At 37.9% G+C, this 25,195-nt stretch overlaps 1 long non-coding RNA gene across 1 annotated transcript; it reads right to left on the minus strand.

Moving 5' to 3' along the window:
* Nucleotides 1-803: 803 nt before the first annotated feature.
* On the minus strand, nucleotides 804-14,320 carry LOC134484363 (uncharacterized). Its single transcript, XR_010061777.1, has 3 exons — nucleotides 14,154-14,320; nucleotides 5,960-6,140; nucleotides 804-1,256 (listed from the first exon to the last, which is right to left on the minus strand). It is a non-coding gene; the product is annotated as an uncharacterized LOC134484363 (long non-coding RNA).
* Nucleotides 14,321-25,195: the final 10,875 nt, after the last annotated feature.

Here is a 25,195-nt window from a genome sequence, read left to right on the forward strand (position 1 = left end):
GTATTGAGTACTGGCATTCCTTAGCAAGAACTAAAATTATGGAATTCCTGTGGATGTGTTTCCTTCACTGAGGTACTCAATTAAATTCTAACACTTAACAAGAATGGCTACATTTATCAATACTATTCTAGCACAGACCTTATGTCATACTGTGAAAGTTCAGGGACACCAATATCACGGTACTAACAGTGATCTCATCTGACATGGCATCAGATACATATTACAGCAACAGTAGTTTTGAACTTCTGAATATATCTCCCAATAGAGCCGCACAGAAAAGTTTACTGAGAACAATTTACGTGCGTATTTAAAAAGCTCTTTACTAAACTGCATTAGTCAAAGCTCTTTGCACTTTGTAAGGTGTGGGCTGATGCTCTCTACTCAGCAGACAAAGAAGGAATACATTTTAGTGCAAGGATGGAAAATCACTGACAGTTCATGGGAAATGGTAAAAATTCAAAATGAGTGTCTGCATTTGGTTCTAAACTTAAAAGACTTTTTTTTTTCTATTCCCAACAGAAGATCAGTAGCAAGTCATAGCAGGATGCCATGGAAATGAGAAACTGAAGCGATCAGAGAACTCAATTTGCAGTTAAATGGTCTGTAAACAATCCTTACATGTTCATCAAAGAAAATACTTAAATATTAAATACTTGGTTGGAAGAGGGATTCTTGTGCACCTAACCATTTCTTAACCTAACTAATAAACAAGGAAATTTCAACCTCACAAACCCCCTCAAGGAAAAACAACAAAAAATCCTCAAAAACAAACAGAAAAAAAAAAAAACAACACTCTAAACCACTAAATTAAAACCCAAGGCACCCATAGGTTAAAGCCACTGAGCAACAGACAGGATTGAAACAGCATCACAATTCTTACCAATTGACTGAAAATCTTAGTGATAATAACTGTTAATTGAAATGAGATTAAAACTATATTCAAGGCTAAAGTTAGATATCCGGGTTCTGAAGCCTCAGCACAACCAGCAGCAGTGATGGCAGAGTCCAGGGCAACAGAATGCAGTAGTAAGGGCTCAGATGGGAGAACTCAGCCTACCTTTGTGAGTGTTGTAAAGGGCTGGAAATGTCAGGGTGAAGAAAGTTGTAGAGTATTTGCCAGGCAGCATTTACTGGAAGAGGAAAGGCTCTTCTTGTGTCACGGTACCAGCACAGGCACTGGATGAAGCGAAGCCAAGCAGGAATGCACTGAACAGTGGCTCGCACTCTGTATGTATTTCTGCTGCAAAATTCTGGTTCTGTGAAGATTTCAAAGAAGAACAAAAACAATATTGCAATTCAAATAAATTAACTGTTCATACCATTTAGTCACACAGTACAACTACCCATCAGCATATCCATAAAACCCTAACCCGTGGGTTCACAGTCACTTTCTCCTATGCAGACACTACTTGCACAACCTCTTTAGTGGCTGAGAAAATGAGAGAAGCTTAGGTGACTACTGGGCAATTCTTTTTGTGATTTCTGAATATCCTAGAACCAAAACAAACAATTTTGTACTTTTTTCAAGTGTAATAAAACTATAGGAAAAGAGTCTATGAATAAAAGGAAGAAAAACACATGCTTTGTTCTATGACTTTAAACATAGGAAAATGTAGAAATATTACGGGTACAGAGACAGCTTTGTAAGTGGCAAGTTACTATAAACATACACCCAGAGCACACGCTCTATGGCCTCCTCATAATCATAGAATGCTTATGGCTCATTATTGTTTTTTATTGCTGCTCTGCAGTAGTTTTTGTTTTGGGGACAGGATTTCATTTATGCACCCCAGGATGACTGGCCATCCTATGGGTTCAGCCTCCTCAGTGCTGGGATTGCAGGTGAGTGGTGGCCTGCCATACCCAATTTATCATTATCTTTTGTGAGTACATGCTAGGTCTCTCTACATTTAGATCTTTGTAATTAATGCAAACTTCCTAACTAAATTAACTTGGTGTCACCTAAGCATGGGTAAAGAGCCAGAATAAGGTCAAGACTTCTGAACTGACCAGGATGTTCTTTCTCAGGCATTCGACCTGATTCTAAGCAATCAGTACTTGGACCACTGGCTCCTACAATGGCATCCTGAGCATTTCTATTAGGACAAGCTGCTGGCACTCTAGCAGTTGTGATACAGCTACCAACACATATGAACATTGAGATATAACTGCAGAATTCTTTAAATGTAAGATGTAAATGTTTTGGCAATAGGTTGACTAAAATCCTAACACAACTTAAATGCCGAATAAATGATTTCAGATAAGGAGATTGCTAACAGGGTGCCAAGCACATTTAATTCCGTGTGTAATGCTATTGGATGAGTTTTCATCATGACATTCACTGTCGTTGTTATCATTCCCAACAGTTCTTTGTTTATGCTGGCATTCACTAGTGTGAATAAAAAATCATACTATATCTTGCGGATCATTTGGCAACAGGCCCTTACTCTCATCCCATTTAAGTTCAAATTGTAAAAGCAGATCATATATTCCAGGTCCAAGTGAATCACTGACAGGCTGTTCAGCTGATCGGCCATCCAGAAATTGGCAAAGCCTACCTTATGAAAGGCAGCAGTAAATACTCAAAAATGAGAAAAAGAAAGGAAAAAAAATGAGAAAATATAGAATCAGTTCTCTACTGCAACGCTGACCATTCAGAATGACTGCTGTTACAAAGGAAACCAATAAATAACACATGTACACTAAGCCCAGACAACGAGGGTGTGTAACCCAGTAAAGTAGGAAGGAGTTGAATGCAAAATCGGAAGGTAAACAGTGGAAGAGTGTGTGGTTGTCGTTGGGGAAAGCAGAAACCAAGTGGAGGGAGAATATGCTAGCCATAGTGGTTCGTTCCTGTAGGCCTTCACTTAGAAGGCTGAGGCAGCAGTGCAACAAGTTTGAGGCTAGCCTGTGCTACGGAGTAAGAAAAATAAGTGATGTAAGCACAAGAGGCAACCCGGTGTTGGACTACAAATCATTTGTTGGACAGGGTACACTTGGCTGACTACAAAGCTCTTCTTTGCCTATAAAAGACAGGAAGGGACAGACAGTGGTGGCTCATGCCTTTAATTCCAAAAGATGGAAGAAGAGGCATGCAGATCTCTGAATTGTTATCCAGCCTGGTCTACAATGTGAGTTCTAGGACAGCTGCACAGAAAAACCCTGTCTCACAAAATCAGGGAGAGAAAAACAGGCAGGGAGTGTGATCATCTGAGGCCTGTTGCATTCTCTAACCTAAATGACACTCTTAGAGCATTGGGTTTCAAGCCCAGGATCTTATGCATATGAGGCATGCACTCTACCACTTGACTGCACCCACAGACTATATAATATTGATTTCACTAATGTAATGGTAATGACTGTGTTGGCCTTAACATTTCCACAAAAGTCACCTCTGACAACTATTCTGAAAATAATGATAAATGTGTTGTTAAGCAACTAACTCATGCAATATATTCTCTTAGAGTTTATAAATGGGTATAGCTCAATTCTTATAACAATTCTCTTAAGGGGAGTAGATTGAGACAGGCTGCACTATGTACCCCAGGCTGGCCTCTAACTTGAAATTCTCCTGCCTTTACTCAGTAAGGCCAGGATCATAGTGTGTAACGGCACGGTAAACTTTCTCTTAGTATTTCCTAAGATAGTCCTTTGTTATTCACATTAACACAAATTCAACTTTACTGGTTCTCTTTAAACCTGTTATAATTATAAAAAAAATTCCTGTCATTGCAGAGGAGAACCAGATACTGGTTGTTGTGCAGGGGACCCAGTGGTACCTGCGTGGAGGAGAATGGATAGAGATAGCTTTTGACTTTATCCTCTTAGTCTCCCTTTTCTTTACATTACAGAAGAAAATTTATAGATAATATTGCATTCCTCTGACACTATAGTAATTCTGAAAATGAGCTTAAATTCCCAGCTCTCTGGATGTATCCTTTTTTTTTATTTAGTAGACACATTCAACCAGGGAAACTATGGAAGGCTTGCCCTCAGATGTGGTTGGTTCTTTCTCTTTATTCTATAAACATTTCTCTTCAGAGGGATACATGACTATATAATATGAATCAATCTTGAATATCATCTATAACAGATAAGGTTTGAATTAGCTATGGAAACAATAATGACAAGTTTTGAGACACTGGTCTCTGGAGCCGATATATTTTGATTCTATGATCCTCAGCCTGTGCTGATAACCACTGAACATCTCCAGGTCCCTTGAGTTCATGTCCATGCACACACAATTTTACTCAAAAAAATTAGTAAAACCAGATCTGTGCCCAGGCACTCATTGCACATGCCTTTAGAGTCAGAGGCAGCAGATCTGGGTGAGTTCAAGATTAGCCTGTTCTGTAGATCCTGATCTCAGACAAACAGGGCCACACTGAAATACGTGCCTTGAAAAGTAACAACAACAGCAGCAGCAGCAACAAAAATAAACAAAACCAAACAAATTGATCGCTAATGATATAACTAAGGACTCTATTTTAAAACTTTAGTTAGCTTACTAGAAGAATGAGGTAATGTTACTATTGGAAAGTCTGGGACTTTGTGCTATCTAATTGGATTCCTAGTTGGGGCAAAAAATGATAGGATAGAGGACAAAAGACTTCCTTAGTATAAATAGAATGCACTATATTTGACACAGTAACTTTGCAGAAAGATAGTACTTAAATTTCTTAATTTTTTTTGGGGGGAAAGAAGGTAGCATAAGTCAATTATAAAGATTCCGATACAACTATGAATATAAATGTTGAGCAATCTTTTTTTTAAGACCAAGTATTTTTCAGTAAAAATAATGGAGAAAAAAGGGAAATAAGATATTTATTTTAGGACAAAAGTTTACAAACATTTTCAATAAATAAAACTATGGTGAAAACATTAAGTTAATACTCTGACATACATTTTAGGGAATACTTTTATAAAGGAAGTTTGAGTAAATAGTCGAACTGATTTTAAATGACCTATACCCTATAACACTTCTGTTTTAGTAATGATATTATAAAAGCAACAAATCACTTCTTCAAAGAAGACGTTTACTAGTGTGTTAATCCTTTTTATACCTCACTCTAGCCTATTCAACCAATCAGTCTAAATTTATCATCACACAGTTCAGACCTAGATACCCATCCATTCAACAGGGATCATTCTACTCATCAGAGAAAGTAATTATGCATGAAATGATGGCTTCCTACTCAAAAAAAAAAAAAAAAAAAAGGACTCACCGAGGCACTGCTCACAAAGTACGCATCTATACCTTCCTGCTATTGCAACATCATCACAGTAAGCTTTCTGAATCTTCCAAAACCGTCATTTAGAAATAAGTTTATAGAAATGCTAGATCGGTGGCTCTATAGTTATGTACTGCTGATTTTGTGGAGAAAGGAGCTTAGTTCCCATCACCCATGCTTGGTTCACCACTGTCTACAACTCAAAATTCAGGGATCAGACACACTCATTAGGCTTTCATGAATACCAACCACATATGTGGTACCCATACATATACATATATGTAGGCACTCACATATATGTTTTAGACAAAAATAAACACTTCATAGGGATTTATAGTTAGAGGAAATCTAAGAGAATACTGAGGTAAATGCAGTATAAAGTAGCCTTGGACTTCTGATCCTTCTACCTTCAAATTCTAAGTAAGGGATTATACAATAACACTCTGCCTGACTCTCTTTTCTTTAGAAAAAAAAGTGCTATATTTTACCACACTGGTTAATTAATTATAATATATACAATCAATTCACTATCTGACTTCCATGTTATAAATGTTCAAGTATATCTGGTATCCAACAAAAGCACTTACTCCTGAATCTGGGCACTATTCCCTTGTCCCAATGTGAATCCTCCCTCTAAGGCTGTGCAATCGAACAGTCCAGTGAGGAATTTGAGGAAGTCAGTGCTAATGTACTATGCTCAAAATATTGTGCATGCCTTCTAGACTTACCAGAAGTTTAAACAACCAAAATCTGGATTTATAGTAGAAAGTTTTTTGGGGGGTTGATAAGAAAGAAGTGCATAAACCCATAAAGCGCAAGTGAATACACATATATTGGGATGATACCAATTGGAGCAAAGAAGCACGGCAGAAGACTCAGGAACCATAATATCACCAGGAATTCAGCAATCTGTAAAGCAGAGGGAAGACAAAAGAGAGAAAGTTCCTCATTATCATTACACAGAATAGCCTTTAATAAACAAATATATATAAAATGATGCACAGTTCAATAATCCTCTAGTGGGAGGTTGACTTGAGCACTGATCAGGTTATTCATGAACACCCTTGCATTCAGTCACTCAGAGTGGAGTACATCTATGGAGTACCAGTAAGTCAGATGCTCTGTGAGAGCGGAGAACACTCAGGAGACTCCTAGTGAGCTGGCCATTCTTTTAGCAAGGACATGTTCACAAGACTCTGTGCTGTACTACCTCAAAGGGATGATGATGAGACAAATTGTTTCTTGAATTAAGTTAAAAGGTGAGGAAATGATTTACTCCAGCTTGTCTCCAACCATTTGTGTTGATGCTCAGTAGAAAAAGGAATTCAATCAGAAGATAGCTACCACAGTAGATTCTTATCAAGGACCACACAGTTCTATCTATTTCAAGTTTATAAACAACTGAAAGAAATATATTGGTTAGTTATCTACCATGTTCCCTTTAAATATCTTTTCTCATAATTCTCTAAGTCACAGACCTAGGACAAAATATTTCTACAAAGACAATCTGTATATAGATAATCTTAATAGTCAATAAATATGCATCTAGGCATATTTCTTCTACCTCTTTATGCTGCAGAGTTCCATTAGATTAATTTCTATCAAACTTTTTTAATCATGTTATTCCATAGTTCTATATGATTTTTTTAATTTTCATTCTTTTTCTAAAGTATAAAACAGCAGGTTTAAATGGCATTGAACAGTAAGACCAGACTTGGTTTTTGTTTGAGACATGCAGTCATGACAATCCTGCAGCATGCTATGTAGACCAGACTGGCTTCAAACACAGGGATCATCTTTCCTCTGCCTTCTGTATCCTGGCATTAAATATGTGCCATGCCTAGTATAAGACTAGTTTAGTCAATGGGAGCTTTCTATATGATACAACCTCTTCTACTTTGCTGTCTCTGTCATTACACTAATTACACTTACTTCTACTGCACAGATTTGTTGTAAAATGAAAAGATACAAAACACAAGGCAAATGTCACATAATAATAGTTGACATCTATGGAATGTTTAAAACATTAAGAGTTTACTTTGTTCTTGGTACATTTACATGTAAAATAGTTTAAATCATTATAATAGCTTCATGAATTTAAATTATTATGCCTATGTTGATGGAGAAAACAAGAGCACAGAAAGGTTGAGGAATTTGCTCTGGATTATTGAGCTAAATGTAACATTTGGTTGGCCTGGCCTTGTACTTGAAGGTACCCATCTTCCTCTGCCTCCACACCTGGCTGCAACTTTTATAACTGTGCACGAAGCTGGTGCTCTCAAGTACTATGTTGCTTATATGCCCATTCACACCACTCGGGAACACTATTGATCTCCACTTCCTACAATTCTGATATTCAAACACTTTAGCTCTGCAAATTAAAGCTCTTAAAGACATCTACTCTCCAAATTACTTTTCCCAAACCTATGCTACACTACTCCAACTTCAGTCCTAATGCATCTTACCTTTTAAAAAGTGGGTTTTTTCCCAGCACCTACTGTGCTCTTTCATTTCATCTCAACCAAATTATATTTCCTTAATTTATATAATCATTTTTAAAAAAAAATATTTAGTAACTTAAAAATAACAGGTCAGAAAAAGTGTTGCTTTGAAATCAAATATATAAATCAAATATCAAATCCTAGTAGGAGAAATTATTTGATTTAGAATTTCTGGTTCTCAGTTTCCTCTTGGTCAATAGAAATATCATCTGTTCTCATACTGGTCTAAAAGAAAAATGCTTAAAATGATAAGTTATTAGGAAAATGCAACTTAAAAACTAAGACAATACCTCACATCCACTTGGATGGACGTAAAAGCACCCTCATACATTACTGGTAGTAATGGAAAGCGGTATAACCTCTATAGAAGAAAATAAGATGCTTTCCTATAAAGTAAAACATGCCCCAAGCCTGCACACCTACTTGGGTTCCATTTCTCGCCCCAATAGGAGGGAAACAACTCACCTACGTCACCCGTACAGTATTTTCTGATCAATACATGTGAGCCATAGCAAGCATATGCCCATAGGTCCTAATATCATAATAGAAACAATGAAAAATTTTAAGTTTAGAAGACCCAAAGAGTCTATGAATGGACGAATGGATAAACAAAAAGTGATATGTGGAACGTAGTACAGATTGATGCCACAACGTAAATGAATATTGAGAACACACTAAGTGAAAATGCCACAAGACTTCAATCACATGGACTATCTACTGGAGGTATATCCATAAAGACAGAAAAGTTCTGTAGTTGTCGACAGCTGGAGCAATAGAAATTTGTGACTGGGCTCCCTTCTAAGGCAATAAAAGGTTTAGGTAGATTGTATAACAATATTGACATCTTCTTGTAAAATAGTTAATTCTGAGGTCAAAAAACAGCTTAAGCAAGCATGACAAAGTGAGTTTGCACCATATAAAAACAGGCTTTGTCATAGATACTTATAATTTAGTGCTGTATCATGAAGCCAGTCATGCCGGGAAAGTTCACTAACCAGCAGCCTAGCAAAATAATCAGCCTCAAGTTCAGTGAGCAACCTGGTCTAAGGGAATAAAGCAGGGATAAGAAAGACATCTGTTATCCTCTTTTGGGCTTTTTCATGTACACATGCTGGGTATACCTGTATACAGGAATCTGACACACACACACACACACACACACACACACACACACACACACACAAAGAAGGAGTGTTCATCTTTTATACACTTCATTTCACTAAAAGAAGTAATTACAAAGTGGGAAAGTAATAAAATATTGAAGTTGACATTGAAATTCCATCTTAAGATTAACTGTTTTAACTGTTTGCCACTCACGGATTTGCTCCAACATTCCAAAATTTCTAATTCTGTCTGGTCAACTTGACATAACGTAGAGTGACCTGGGAAGAGGTACCCCTATTGAGAATGTGTTGTAATTGTGTCTCTGGGAGACGGTCTTGACTGATGGCTGATGTGAGAGGGCCGCAAAAAAACTCAAGTAATTATGGAATAAGCTGAGTTCATGGAGTTTCTATCTAAGAATAAGAATACCACCTCTGTGAATAATGGATCCATATAATAAAAGCTGCATACTGTTCTATTCTAAACTCTCACATAGTTTAAAATCTTAGTGAGAGGATACTAACATTCATTAGCATCTTTTGGGCTAAGTGATGTTTTATGTTTCTTGCTGTGTATAATTTTATTTTCACAGTAAAAACATACATGATTTTACAGGAGCTAAATGAAGAAACAGAGTTAAATCAAGTACGTCATCTAAGGACACAAATATTTAATTTCAGTAATCTGGTTCCAGAGCCTTCTGGACTTGTATGTAAAATATTTACAAATCAGAACATGTCTGTGAACTCAAAAAAAAAAAAAAAACAATGCCCCAAACAGAAGTCTATTCTATATCTTTTCATTATAATCTTTGCTGCATTGAGTCCAGTTGGTGGATATGTTTTCTTTTGTTGTTTTGGGTCCTAAATCACTGTTGAAACTCATCACAAAACAGTGCCTGCGCTTTACATCCCTTTCCAGCCATGGTAAGTAAGAACTGTCTTCTAATACGAATTGTCAATCTTTTTGTGAGCTAAATGAAATAAGTGTATTTTTGGAGTTTGGCTTCTTTTGTTTATTTTTAAATGGTTAGTTTCATGTTCTATAAACCTCAGTTATAAACTTTCATCTGTGTCCCTGTATGTGGCTTCAGTTCATTCCTCTCTCTTCTCCACACCATCACATTGGGAAAAAAACAAAACAAAACAAAACATCTATTACATTGTTGATAGAACTTTGTATTGTTCCAGTTTGGGGACATAAACATAGTACAGTTACTAATGTTCTCGAGTGCTTATACGTAGGTGTATGCACTTATCTCTATTCCTAGAGAGGTTCATAGGTTACTGCCCACAAACATAGGTTACCTCCGTTTTGGTAAATAGTGCCTAGCAACACTCTGAAGTGCTATGCCTACCTTTCACTTCCAGTATTACTGCCAAGATGTGCCACTATACAGAGCAACACAACTCCTGTACACTCCAAATATATGGCTATGTGAGAGGCTTCGAGGCTGCTACTGTTGTAGGCACATTGGCACAAAAATATTTCTTTGTATTGTAGCCTCTTAGGTTGTACATTTATAAAAAACAATATAATTAAATTTTTTTAACATTTTACATATACTACCAATTATTCTCAAAAAGGATTTCAACAATCAATAGTCCTACCATTAATTTACAAGTGCTTATTTTATACACTTAAGTCTACTGCAATTGTTAAGTCATAAGTGAAATCTGGCATAATTTGATTATTTTAAATTGAGCAAAGGTTAATAGAAGAAAAACTGAAAAACAAAAATCTGTATAGAAAAAATTATTTTTATGAAATTAAAACTCTGGGATATGAGATTTTTTATTGAAAATTATTGAACACTAGGTCATGTTCCCTTGAGAGACCATAGCAATTTTTCACATAATTTTTATGTGAATGCAAAATGAAAAGAATCTTGCTTGTACTTGCTTTACCGCTGCTGTGTTTCTCTCTGACTCTCAACAGTGCTATCTTCTCAGTACCTGAGTGGAGTTAAATAAAGACAGACAGCTGGCCTTATCTGTTTACCCTACCCCTCACCAATACTCACAAAAATCAAACAAAAAAAGGTTCTGAGGTTAGAGTGTAATGCACAATGTTAGATATATAAACTGCATGCATTAAAAATAAACTCAGAGTAATACAGTCTATGTTTACTAAAAACTTAGCTTGTCAAATAAGTTAAAAAAATAAAAAAACCCAAAATCTCCCTTTCCTTTAATTCACATGAAAAGAAAGAAATCTGCTTTTTTCCTGACTTATTTAACTCTTAAGGATTGACTTCTCCTAGTTTTTCAGTACTGGGGACTGAACTCAGGAGTCCATTTGAGACAGGCAATCATTTTGCTACTGAACTACATAACCCTCTCCTTCCTCTGTATGCCCAAACCCTTTTTTTTTGTCTAAAGACTCATTGCGGTCAAGGGCAGTTCCTATGTGTTCAAGTCACATAAAGGTGACTTGCGGGTTTACTGGGGAAATAGCATAGTGAGCAGAGAGCTTAAGGTGCAAGTGTGAGGATCTGAGTTTGAATGCAAGAAATCCACATAAAAAGCAAGATTTTATAACATGAATCTATAATCCCTGTGCTCCATCCACTGGATAGCAGGGTGAGATAGGAGAATATTAGACACCTATAGGCCAGCTTGAATGGCATAGCCGAGGTAAACAATAGAGAAACCCAGCCTCAAAACAAAAGGGAACAATGCCTGCCTTGTTCCTCTGATATTCTAACTGTGCAGGGGTCACATTTACATTTATGGATAATACAAAAACTTCAGGTTCTAAGTTACTTATAGATGAACAAATAAAGATAAATTTATAATAATCCTGTATATTTAAGGTACTGAGTTCATTGAATAGATGAGGAAACTGCTGTAGAAAAGAAGAATTTTCCATTGGACCAAAACAACCCATAAATGGTGGACCTGGAACTGAAAGTCAGACCGAGTTCTGCTCTTTCCATGGCAGCTTGGTAATCTGGTTGGTCGTGTGTACTGTAGACGTTTCATGTATCCTAGACACGTAAACTATAATTACCCTACATGCACAGAAACTGGTTAAAAATTATCATAACTCAGTAATATTAAATTGTATGATTTGTGTGCATAATACTTTTTAGCAACTAGTGGGAAGGAGGACCTTGAAGTTTTGGTTGTAATGGCTGACCTGTCTTTCTAGCTACAAAACTCTAATAATACAATGAAAACATACAGTCAATTGGAAAGTTCCTGCAATGCCTTGCAAATAGGTTTATAACTTTGTGATATAAAGTAGGCAATTCTGAGGAAAAAGCATCCAAGAAATAATAAAGTTCTGTACATCACTTAATTTCAATTGGTTTTCTCTTCAATCCATTCAGACTTCTCCAAATATTGTTAAACTTCTCTTATGCTGCATGTAGTATTCTAGTGATTAGAGACAAAAGTCCAGCAATAAAGGTGTTTGAGATCAAGTACAACTATTTCTTACATATTAGTGGCAAGTAGAGACAGGAGTATGTGATGCACTGTCATGTCACAAGCATCTGAAGAAAACTAATATGGCTAAAGGGATAGAAAAATAGAGAGGAGACCATATAATGTAGTGTGCTCACTGAATGCCTCACTGAGAATACAGCATTAAACAGAGATCTAAATGAAGGGAAAGAATAAGGCAAATTGACACCCTGGGAAAGAGCTCCCTACGCAACAGATGTGTCCAAAGAGTAATGGATTCAACTGAATGAGCATGGGGAGAAAGACAAGATAGGAAGTAACCAACAATTAAGGTGCAACATCATTGAACATACTGTTTACTATGGAGGGGGAGGGTTTGAAGAAAGGGGAACAGAAGGAAACCACATTGCACAGACTTGTGGTTAGAAAAAGCTCAGGGTAGATGCACACTGTTGTACGATAAACAAGAAACAACTCTTGAGACAAAGATAGTAATAATGGATGGAGTGAATAGTGATAAAATTCAAAGAATATGAAGACAGTAATAAGATTTCATGTTTGTGTAAGTGATAAAATACGAAGGATGTTGTTTGGAAACTAAGTGTTGGCCAAAGGTAAACTATCATGTGTGCTGTCCCCAGCGAGTAGTATTACTAATAGTAACGGTGAGCAACTGATTCTAACACTGTGACAAAAGTGATGTGCCTTCCTACAGACCTGAAGGGTTCAAGTTATCAAGAACTAAATTCTTTACAAACATGAGCCAAAAGGAATAAAAGCCATGAGCTCTCAGTAAAACAACTGTGCCCTTCTCAAAACCAGGCTTTTGGAAGAAAGAAAATAATGATATAAACCCTCTGACTACCAGGAACCATAACAAGCAGGGAATTACAGATGCTTCTGAGAGGTTCCTGTTCCTGATTAACATATGTGGAAGGCTCTGACGAGGCTATCTCTTCAGCGATCCCACTCAACTCCTACCCAGGAATGACTGAGCTATCCCATTGTTGACATATTTCTTCCTTTTCTTATACCAAGACAGAAAGCCACTTTCCTTCTCCCCATGTCTGATATCATCATGCTCTTTGTTCTCTTTCCCAAATGGCTGTTTACTCTGAATTGGAAGCAAATTAGTAAACCTTAGAGATACTGAAAGAATATCAATGAGGCAGTTGCAGACACAACAACACTTTTGACATCACAGCCGAAGCAATGGCTCTCCAGGATACAAAACATTTTTCAGGGAAGGTGTAATGATAATGTCACTGAGAACTGCCATAGCCTACCTGGGGAACAGCTTTCCCTTATATTAACCAGATTCGAGGGTGCCCTTTACAGGAGTGTCTCCAGTGACACAGTGAAAACCTATACATACTACAACTCTCTGAAGGTAGAGACTTATTTTTGCTTCATTAGTGGTTACGTGCTCTGAATGGAAAAACTTTGTCAGGGGCTTGGCATAGGTAGAAAAGTTCTGGGAACATAAGGTGGAGGAGATTCTTCTGGATATTTCTATTTCCAGGTATATTCCTGTGAGATACAATTCAATTTGTTAGGTTTCTCTGTTTCCCAAAGACCAGGATTTTCTTTGCAGACCTTTAATTGAATGAAAATTGTATTACGTTTTCCTATTGTACATTCCTTGGTATAGGACTCTATATATTTTTTCCCGTATGTGAACTTAAATATTCCTTATTTCAATTCAATTTTTTCCAATGATTTTGGTAACAAAGGGGGTCATTTTTAGAGTGAATATAACAGTGTAAATATTGTGTACTCTTTTCAAAAGATAAACTCCCAAATCCTTATTTTTTCCTAAAATTACCAGACATCAGTAACACAAAGGACAACATAGACTATAGAATACAGTATTGTAGTTCCATTAGATATCAGTTACTAATATCTACCTTCCTGTGTTCCCTCGGCCAGTCTTGAGGGTTTTGGATGTTTTACCATGATTCTTTCTTTAGGCCAAACATAAGATTCAGGAGGATGGGAAGGGAGAGGAATGAGTGAGGTCCAGGTATACCTCAAATTTAATAGGTTCTTAAGAACAGGAGGGAGTCTATTTGGCATTGTCATTTGTTGATTCTACATTCTTGAGCTAATTGTGCAGTATCCATGGCAATATTCCACCTAACGTCATAATTATAGAAGCCACCAAATATATATATATACAGTATATATCAGTATATATATATATATATATATATATATATATATATATATAGAGAGAGAGAGAGAGAGAGAGAGTAACAAATCTAGATAAGATAGATGAACGTAATAAGTGCATTCTTCCAGGAACCAGATATAGATCCTTCCTGAGAGACTCAGCTAGAGCATGTCAAATACAAAAGTGAATGCCAGTGGCAAACCAGTGAACTGAAAACGGAACTCTTGTTGGTAGATTTTGAGTAAGGATTACAAGGGCTGAAGGGTCTTTCAACTCAATAAGAACAAAGATGCCAACAAACCTGGTACTAAACCAATGTTCAAAGACTGTACATGGACACACTTATGTCTCCATCTGCATATGTAGCAGAGCAAGGACTTGTAGGGCACCAAAGGAAGGAGAAGCCCTTGGTCATCCATAGGTTTGACTCCTAGTGAATGGGAAAGTCAAGGGGTAATAAGTGTGGTTATAGAGTCATAGGAGGGGGACTGCTTAGGGATCTTGTGGAAATGAAACTGAATATAAACATAACATTTGAAATGAAAATATATAAATATTCAATTAGGGGTTGGAGATTTGCTCAGTGGTAGAGTACTTGCCTAGCAAGTGCAAAGCCCTGGGTTTGGTCCCCATCTCTGAATAAAAGAAAAGAAAAAAAAAAAGAAATATCCAACTAAAAGGGCAAAAAAAATGTTAAAAAAATTAAGAAATAATACAAAAGAGAACTGCCTGCTAATCACACCCATTGACTCAGGAATCTAATGATTCACTGTCAGGGAATGGTAGTCAGAGTAATTCTAGTGGAAAGAGTAAGATGATCAAACATCGACTAGAAGCACTTCTTTCTCCTAGATATCCGTGTCAGACACAAACTGCACTTTATGAATCCAAAGCATGGAGGAGTTTACACTGAGCTGAGGATATAAAATTTGTCTTTCTCTTCTTCCTTAGGATGTTTTACTACGGGGTAACAAAAATAAATGTGATGAGCTCTCAGAAAAACAATGGACCCCTTCCCAACAACTGGCTTTTGGAATAAAGAAATGAACGATATAAACTCTCTGCCTTCCAGCAACCATAACAAGCAGGCAAGTCCAGATGCTTCTGAGAGGCATCTTGCTCCTGAATCCCATATGTGGAACACTCAGATCAAGTCTATCTGTTTAGTGAAACCACTCAATGGCTATTCAGGCCCCACTGAGTTTCTCATGAACCATATTTTTCTTCCTTTTTTTATACCAAGACAGAATTCAAGCTTCCTTCTCTCCATCTCTGATATTGTCATCCTCTGTGTTCTCCCTCCCAAATGGCTGTTTACTCTGAATTAGTGGCCAAATAGTAAACACTATTGGTACTGAAGGAATATCCAAGAGGCACATGCGGACACAACAACACTTTTGACATCACTGAAGAAACTAGGGCTCTCCAGGGTACAAGAGATTTTTCAGGGAGGGTCTAATGGTGATGCCACTGAGAACTGCAATGGCCTACCTTCTAAACAGCTTTATTTACATTGAAGAGATTTGAGGGTCCCCTTTACAGGATGTCTCCTGGGACACAGAGGAAACCTTTACATATTACATCTCTCTAAAGCTAGAGACTTCTATTTGCTTCATTATTGGTAACATGCTCTGAATGGAGAAAGTCAGTGGCTTGACATGGGTAGAAAATATGTGTGGAGGAGATTCTTCTGGATAATAATTTTTTTCCCAGGTTGATTCCTGTGATATACCGTTCAATTTTCTACGTTATCTCTGTTTCCAAAAGGCCAGTATTTTCCTTACAGATCTTTAATTGGGTGAATATATTACTACATTTTTTCACTGTACATTCCTTGCTATATATATATTCCTGAGTGTAATCAAAAATTCTGTTTTCTAATTCAATTTTTCAATGACGTAGGAAACGAAGAGGCCCCAGCCATAGCGTGAATATACCAGTGTATATATTGTGTACTACTTGAAAAGGTAAACTCCATAATCCTATTTTATCAAAAATTTACCGGACATCAGTAAAGAAAAGGAAAACAGGAATTATAGAATGTGGATCTGTATCCATACTAGATATCAGTTCTCTAATATCTACCTCCTGTGTTCCCAAGGGCAGAATTGAGGCTTTTGGATATTTAACCATGATTCTTTCTTTAGTCCAAACATAAGATTCAGTAGGATGGGCATGCAGAGGAATCGGTGAGGTCCATTGAATCCTCAACATCATTACCTCATTGGTTTCATAATACCATGAGGGTTTATATTTGGCATTGTTCTTTGTCGATTCCAAATCTTTGATCTAGTTTCCCAGAATCCAAATTAAAATTCCACCAAAGCTCATAGTTGTAGGAGACAGCAAATATATATATATATATATATATATATATATATATATATATATATATATATATATTCAGCCACCAAATCTAGATAATGAAGAGAATTGTCACTGAGAGTAACAAGATATAATTCTTTCCTGAGAGACACGGCTAGAGCTTGTCAAATGAAGAAGTGAATGGTAGTGGTAGACAAGTGAACTTTAAACCCACCCCTTTTGGTAGATTTTAAGAAAGGATTACAAGAGCTGAAAGACTTTCAATACCATAAGAAAAATAATGCAAATGAAGCAGAGATTTCTGTTACTAAACCAATTGTCAAAGACTGTACATTGACATACCTATGTCTAAACTTCATATGTAGCAGAGGATTGCCTTGTTTGGCACCAATGGAAGGAGAAGCCCTTGGTCCAATCTAGCTTTGACTACTAGTTAAAGAGAATGTCAAGGGCAGTAAATGGGGTTATAGAAAATGGGAGGGTTCTGGGTAGGGAACTTATGGCAGGAAACTGGGAAAGAAAATAACATTTGAAATAAATATATAATCAATAATTTAAAAGAGCGATGAAATTGTCTAAAAAAATAAAAAAAGAAAGAAGAAAAAGAGAAGAAAACTGCAAGCTAATCACACCTATTGACTCAGAAATCTAAAGGGTCACTGTCAGGCAATGATAGAGTAATACTAGTGGAACAAGACTGAGATGATGAAATATCAAGTAAAAGCACTTCTCTCTCCCAATTATCAGTGTCAGAGATAAACTGCACTATAGGTATCCAAATCAATGAGGAATTTCCTCTGAGCTGAGGACAAAATACTTTTCTTTCCTCCCTTTTTCTTCAGGACCTTTTTCTTCAGGGCAAAACAAATAAAAGCCATGAGCTCTACGGAACAACGGTGCCCATCAAATAACCTGACTTTTGGGATAAAGCTGTTAATGATATAAACTCTCTGACTTCCAGGAACCATAAAAAAAAGGGAAGAACAGATGCTTTTGAGAGGCACCCTACTCCTGATTCCCATATGTGGAAAGCTCAGATCAAGGCTATCTCTTCAGAACACACTTAACTAATACCCTGGACTCACTGAAATTTCCCATGGACGAAGAATTTTTTTTTATACCAAGAGAGAAAGCCAACTTCCATCTCCCCATCTCTAATCTCTTCATCCTCCCTGATCTCCCTCCCAAATTGTTGTTTATTCTGAATTATTAGCCAAATAGTAAACCCTAGAGGTACTGAAGGAATATCTGTGAGTTGCTGTCGTGCCAAAGCTTGTGTCATCACCGAAGAACTTCGGACTCTCCAGGATAGAAGAGATTTTTCAGGGCAGGCCTAATGATGGTGTCTCTGAGAATTCCATGGCCTAACTGCTAAACAGCTTTCCTTACATTGACCAGATTTGAGGGTGCCTTTTCCAGGAGTGTATCATGTGACACAGTGGAAACCTTTATGTACTACATCTCTCTAAAGCTAGAGACTTCTCTTTGTTCATTATTGGCTACATGCTCTGAATGGAAGAAGTTATTCAGAGGCTTGGCAGAGGTAGAAATGATCTAGGTACATAAAGTGGAGGATATTCTTAAGGATAATAATTTTATTCCCAGTTCCATTCCTGTGACATACCGTGCTATTTCCTAGGTTTTCTCTATTTCCCAAATGCCAGTATTTGCACCACACAACTTTAATTCACTGAATATTGTATTACATTTTCTTATTGTACATTCTATGATAGGGGATTTTTAAATCTTCCTGTATGTGTACTAAAAATCTTATTTTCCAATTCAGTTTTATGCAATGATTTTGGCAACAAAGGGGGCCCAGCTATAATGGATACAGCAATTTAAATATTGTGTACCTACTTCAAATGATAAACTCCCAAATTCTTATATTTTCCAAAAATTCCAGATATCAGTAAAACAAAGGACAGCATGGACTATAGACTGTGGTTCTGGAGTCCCATTAGATATCAGTAATGTAATATCTAAATTCCTGAGTTCCCAGAGACACACTTGAGGGTTTTGGATATATTTCCTTGATCCTTTCTTCAGGCCAAACATAACATTCATGAGAATGGGCAGGGAGAGGAATGGCTTGAGGTCTAGTTAAAACTCAACTTCAAGAAAAAAGACAGGACCCAACCGCCTGGTCAGGTGGGCACTCCTGAGGCTGCAGAGCGGAAGAGACCACCAACACTGATCACCCCTGCCCACATCCCTGGCCCAAGAGGAAACAGTATTAGGCCTCTGGGCTACCGTGGGGGAGGGCCCAGGAGCGGTAGGACCCCTGCCTGAGACACCACCAGAACCTGAAGGAAACAGATTGGATAAACAGTTCTCTGCACCCAAATCCCGTGGGAGGGAGAGCTAAACCTTCAGAGAGGCAGACAAGCCTGGGAAACCAGAAGAGACTGCTCTCTGCACACACATCTCGGAAGTCAGAGGAAAAAGCCAAGACCATCTGGAACCCTGGTGCACTGAAGCTCCCGGAAACCGCGGCACAAGTCTTCCTGGTTGCTGCCGCTGCAGAGAGCCCGTGAGCCGCACCCCACAAGCGAACTTGAGCCTCGGGACCACAGGTAAGACCAAGTTTTCTGCTGCAAGAAAGCTGCCTGGTGAACTCAAGACACAGGCCCACAGGAACAGCTGAAGACCTGTAGAGAGGAAAAACTACAAGCCAGGAAGCAGAACACTCTTTCCCCATAACTGACTGAAAGAGAGGAAAACAGGTCTACAGCACTCCTGACACACAGGCTTATAGGACTGTCTAGCCACTGTCAGAAATAGCAGAACAAAGTAACACTAGAGATAATCTGATGGCGAGAGGCAAGCGCAGGAACCCAAGCAACAGAAACCAAAACTACATGGCACCATCGGAGCCCAATTCTCCCATCGAAACAAACATGGAATATCCAAACACACCTGAAAAGCAAGATCTAGTTTCAAAATCATTTTTGATCATGATGCTGGAGGACTTCAAGAAAGACGTGAAGAACTCCCTTAGAGAACAAGTAGAAGCCTACAGAGAGGAATCGCAAAAATGCCTGAAAGAATCGCAAAAATCCCTGAAAGAATTCCAGGAAAACATAAATAAACAAGTAGAAGCACATAGAGAGGAGACACAAAAATCCCTGAAAGAATTCCAGGGAAACACAATCAAACAGTTGAAGGAATTAAAAATGGAAATAGAAGCAATTAAGAAAGAACACATGGAAACAACCCTGGATATAGAAAACCAAAAGAAGAGACAAGGAGCTGTAGTTACAAGCTTCACAAACAGAATACAAGAGATGGAAGAGAGAATCTCAGGAGCAGAAGATTCCATAGAAATCATTGACTCAACTGTCAAAGATAATGTAAAGCGGAAAAAGCTACTGGTCCAAAACATACAGGAAATCCAGGACTCAATGAGAAGATCAAACCTAAGGATAATAGGTATAGAAGAGAGTGAAGACTCCCAGCTCAAAGGACCAGTAAATATCTTCAACAAAATCATAGAAGAAAACTTCCCTAACCTAAAAATAGAGATACCCATAGACATACAAGAAGCCTACAGAACTCCAAATAGATTGGACCAGAAAAGGAACACCTCCCGTCACATAATTGTCAAAACACCAAACGCACAAAATAAAGAAAGAATATTAAAAGCAGTAAGGGAAAAAGGTCAAGTAACATATAAAGGCAGACCTATCAGAATCACACCAGTCTTCTCGCCAGAAACTATGAAGGCCTGAAGATCCTGGACTGATGTCATACAGACCCTAAGAGAACACAAATGCCAGCCCAGGTTACTGTATCCAGCAAAACTCTCAATTAACATTGATGGAGAAACCAAGATATTCCATGACAAAACCAAATTTACACAATATCTTTCTACAAATCCAGCACTACAAAGGATAATAAATGGTAAAGCCCAACATAAGGAGGCAAGCTATACCCTAGAAGAAGCAAGAAACTAATCGTCTTGGCAACAAAACAAAGAGAATGAAAGCACACAAACATAACCTCACATCCAAATATGAATAGAAAGGGAAACAATAATCACTATTCCTTAATATCTCTCAATATCAATGGCCTCAACTCCCCAATCAAAAGACATAGATTAACAAACTGGATACGCAACGAGGACCCTGCATTCTGTTGCCTACAGGAAACACACCTCAGAGACAAAGACAGACACTACCTCAGAGTGAAAGGCTGGAAAACAACTTTCCAAGCAAATGGTCAGAAGAAGCAAGCTGGAGTAGCCATTCTAATATCAAATAAAATCAATTTCCAACTAAAAGTCATCAAAAAAGATAAGGAAGGACACTTCATATTCATCAAAGGAAAAATCCACCAAGATGAACTCTCAATCCTAAATATCTATGCCCCAAATACAAGGGCACCTACATACGTAAAAGAAACCTTACTAAAGCTCAAAACACACATTGCACCTCACACAATAATAGTGGGAGATTTCAACACCCCACTCTCATGAATGGACAGATCATGGAAACAGAAATTAAACAGTGATGTAGACAGACTAAGAGAAGTCATGAGCCAAATGGACTTAACGGATATTTATAGAACATTCTATCCTAAAGCAAAAGGATATACCTTCTTCTCAGCTCCTCATGGTACTTTCTCCAAAATTGACCATATAATTGGTCAAAAAACGGGCCTCAACAGGTACAGAAAGATAGAAATAATCCCATGCGTGCTATCGGACCACCACGGCCTAAAACTGGTCTTCAATAACAATAAGGGAAGAATGCCCACATATACGTGGAAATTGAACAATGCTCTACTCAATGATAACCTGGTCAAGGAAGAAATGAAGAAAGAAATTAAACACTTTTTAGAATTTAATGAAAATGAAGATACAACATACCCAAACTTATGGGACACAATGAAAGCTGTGCTAAGAGGAAAACTCATAGCGCTGAGTGCCTGCAGAAAGAAACAGGAAAGAGCATATGTCAGCAGCTTGCCAGCACACCTAAAAGCTCTAGAACAAAAAGAAGCAAAAACACCCAGGAGGAGTAGAAGGCAGGAAATAATCAAACTCAGAGCTGAAATCAACCAAGTAGAAACAAAAAGGACCATAGAAAGATTCAACAGAACCAAAAGTTGGTTCTTTGAGAAAATCAACAAGATAGATAAACACTTAGCCAGACTAAAAAGAGGACACAGAGAGTGCGTCCAAATTAACAACATCAGATATGAAAAGGGAGACATAACAGAGGAAATTCAAAAAATCATCAGATCTTACTATAAAAACCTATATTCGCCAAAACTTGAAAATCTTCAGGAAATGGACAATTTCCTAGACAGATACCAGGTATCGAAGTTAAATCAGGAACAGATAAACCAGTTAAACAACCCCATAACTCCTAAGGAAATAGAATCAGTCATTAAAGGTCTCCCAACCAAAAGGGGCCCAGGTCCAGACGGGTTTAGTGCAGAATTCTATCAAACCTTCATAGAAGACCTCATACCAATATTATCCAAACTATTCCACAAAATTGAAACAGATGGAGCCCTACCGAATTCCTTCTACGAAGCCACAATTACTCTTATACCTAAACCACACAAAGACACAACAAAGAAAGAGAACTTCAGAACAATTTCCCTTATGAATATCGACACAAAAATACTCAATAAAATTCTGGCAAACCGAATCCAAGAGCACATCAAAACAATCATCCACCATGATCAAGTAGGCTTCCACCCAGGCATGCAGGGATGGTTTAATATAAGGAAAACCATCAACGTGATCCATTATATCAACAAACTGAAAGAACAGAACCACATGATCATTTCCTTAGATGCTGAGAAAGCATTTGACAAAATTCAACACCCTTTCACGATAAAAGTCCTGGAAAGAATAGGAATTCAAGGCCCATACCTAAACATAGTAAAAGCCTTATACAGCTAACTAGTTGCTAACATTAAACTAAATGGAGAGAAACTTGAAGCAATCCCACTAAAATCAGGGACTAGATAAGGCTGCCCACTCTCTCCCTACTTATTAAATATAGTTCTTGAAGTTCTAGCCAGAGCAATCAGACAACAAAAGGAGATCAAGGGGATACAGATCGGAAAAGAAGAGGTCAAAATATCACTATTTGCAGATGCCATGATAGTATATTTAAGTGATTCCAAAAGTTCCACAAGAGGACTACTAAAGCTGGTAAACAACTTCAGCAAAGTGGCTGGGTATAAAATTAACTCAAATAAATCAGTTGCCTTCCTCTATACAAAAGAGAAAAAAGCCGAGAAAGAAATTAGAGAAACGACACCCTTCATAATAGACCCAAATAATATAAAGTACCTCGGTGTGACTTTAACCAAGCAAGTAAAAGATCTGTACAATAAGAACTTCAAAATACTGAGGAAAGAAATTGAAGAAGACCTCAGAAGATGGAAAGATCTCCCATGCTCATGGATTTGCAGGATTAATATAGTAAAAATGGCCATTTTACCAAAAGCAATCTACAGATTCAATGCAATCCCCATCAAAATACCAATCCAATTCTTCAAAGAGTTAGACAGAACAATTTGCAAATTCATCTGGAATAACAAAAAACCCAGGATAGCTAAAGCTATCCTCAACAATAAAAGGACTTCAGGGGGAATCACTATCCCTGAACTCAAGCAGTATTACAGAACAATAGTGATAATATCTGCATGGTATTGGTACAGAGACAGACCGATAGACCAATGGAATAGAATTGACGACCCAGAAATGAACCCACACACCTATGGTCACTTGATTTTTGACAAAGGAGCCAAAACCATCCAATGGAATAAAGATAACATTTTCAGCAAATGGTGCTGGTTCAACTAGAGGGCAATATGTAGAAGAATGCAGATCGATCCATGCTTATCACCCTGTACAAAGCTTAAGTCCAAGTGGATCAAGGACCTCCACATCAAACCAGACACACTCAAACTAATAGAAGAAAAACTAGGGAAGCATCTGGAACACATGGGACTGGAAAAAATTTCCTGAACAAAACACCAATGGCTTATGCTCTAAGATCAAGAATCGACAAATGGGATCTCATAAAACTGCAAAGCTTCTGTAAGGCAAAGGACACGGTGGTTCGGACAAAACGGCAACCAACAGATTGGGAAAAGATCTTTACCAATCCTACAACAGATAGAGGCCTTATATCCAAAATATACAAAGAACTCAAGAAGTTAGACGGCAGGGAAACAAATAACCCTATTAAAAATGGGGTTCAGGGGCAGGGGATTTAGCTCAGTGGTAGAGCGCTTACCTAGGAAGCGCAACGCCCTGGTTCGGTCCCCAGCTCCGAAAAAAAGAACCGAAAAAAAAAATGGGGTTCAGAGCTAAACAAAGAATTCACAGCTGAGGAATGCTGAATGGCTGAGAAACACCTAAAGAAATGTTCAACATCTTTAGTCATAAGGGAAATGCAAATCAAAACAACCCTGAGATTTCACCTCACACCAGTGAGAATGGCTAAGATCAAAAACTCAGGTGACAGCAGACGCTGGCGAGGATGCAGAGAAAGAGGAACACTCCTCCATTGTTGGTGGGATTGCAGACTGGTACAACCATTCTGCAAATCAGTCTGGAGGTTCCTCAGAACATAGGATATTGAACTACCTGAGGATCCAGCTATACCTCTCTTGGGCATATACCCAAAAGATGCCCCAACATATAAAAAAGACACGTGCTCCACTATGTTCATCAGAGCCTTATTTATAATAGCCAGAAAATGGAAAGAACCCAGATGCCCTTCAGCAGAGGAATGGATAAAGAAAATGTGGTACATCTACACAATGGAATATTACTCAGCTATCACAAAAACGGCTTTATGAAATTCGTAGGCAAATGGTTGGAACTGGAAAATATCATCCTGAGTGAGCTAACCCAATCACAGGAAGACATACATGGTATGCACTCACTGATAAGTGGCTATTAGCCCAAATGCTTGAATTACCCTAGATGCCTAGAACAAATGAAACTCAAGACGGATGTTCAAAATGTGAATGCTTCACTCCTTCTCTAAAAGGGGAACAAGAATACCCTTGGCAGGGAAGAGAGAGGCAAAGATTAAAACAGAGACTGAAGGAACACCCATTCGGAGCCTGCCCCACATGTGGCCCATACATATACAGCCACCCAATTAGACAAGATGGATGAAGCAAAGAAGTGCAGGCTGACAGGAGCCGGATGTAGATCGCTCCTGAGAGACACAGCCAGAATACAGCAAATACAGGGGCGAATGCCAGCAGCAAACCACTGAACTGAGAATAGGACCCCCATTGCAGGAATCAGAGAAACACCTGGAAGAGCTTGAAGGGGCTTGTGACCCTATATGTACAAAAATGCAAAGCAACCAGAGCTTCCAGGGACTAAGCCACTACCCAAAGACTATACATGGACTGACCCTGGACTCTGTCCCCATAGGTAGCAATGAATATCCTAGTAAGAGC

Source organism: Rattus norvegicus, chromosome Y (assembly GCF_036323735.1).
Source record: "Rattus norvegicus strain BN/NHsdMcwi chromosome Y, GRCr8, whole genome shotgun sequence".
Lineage (NCBI taxonomy): Eukaryota > Metazoa > Chordata > Mammalia > Rodentia > Muridae > Rattus > Rattus norvegicus.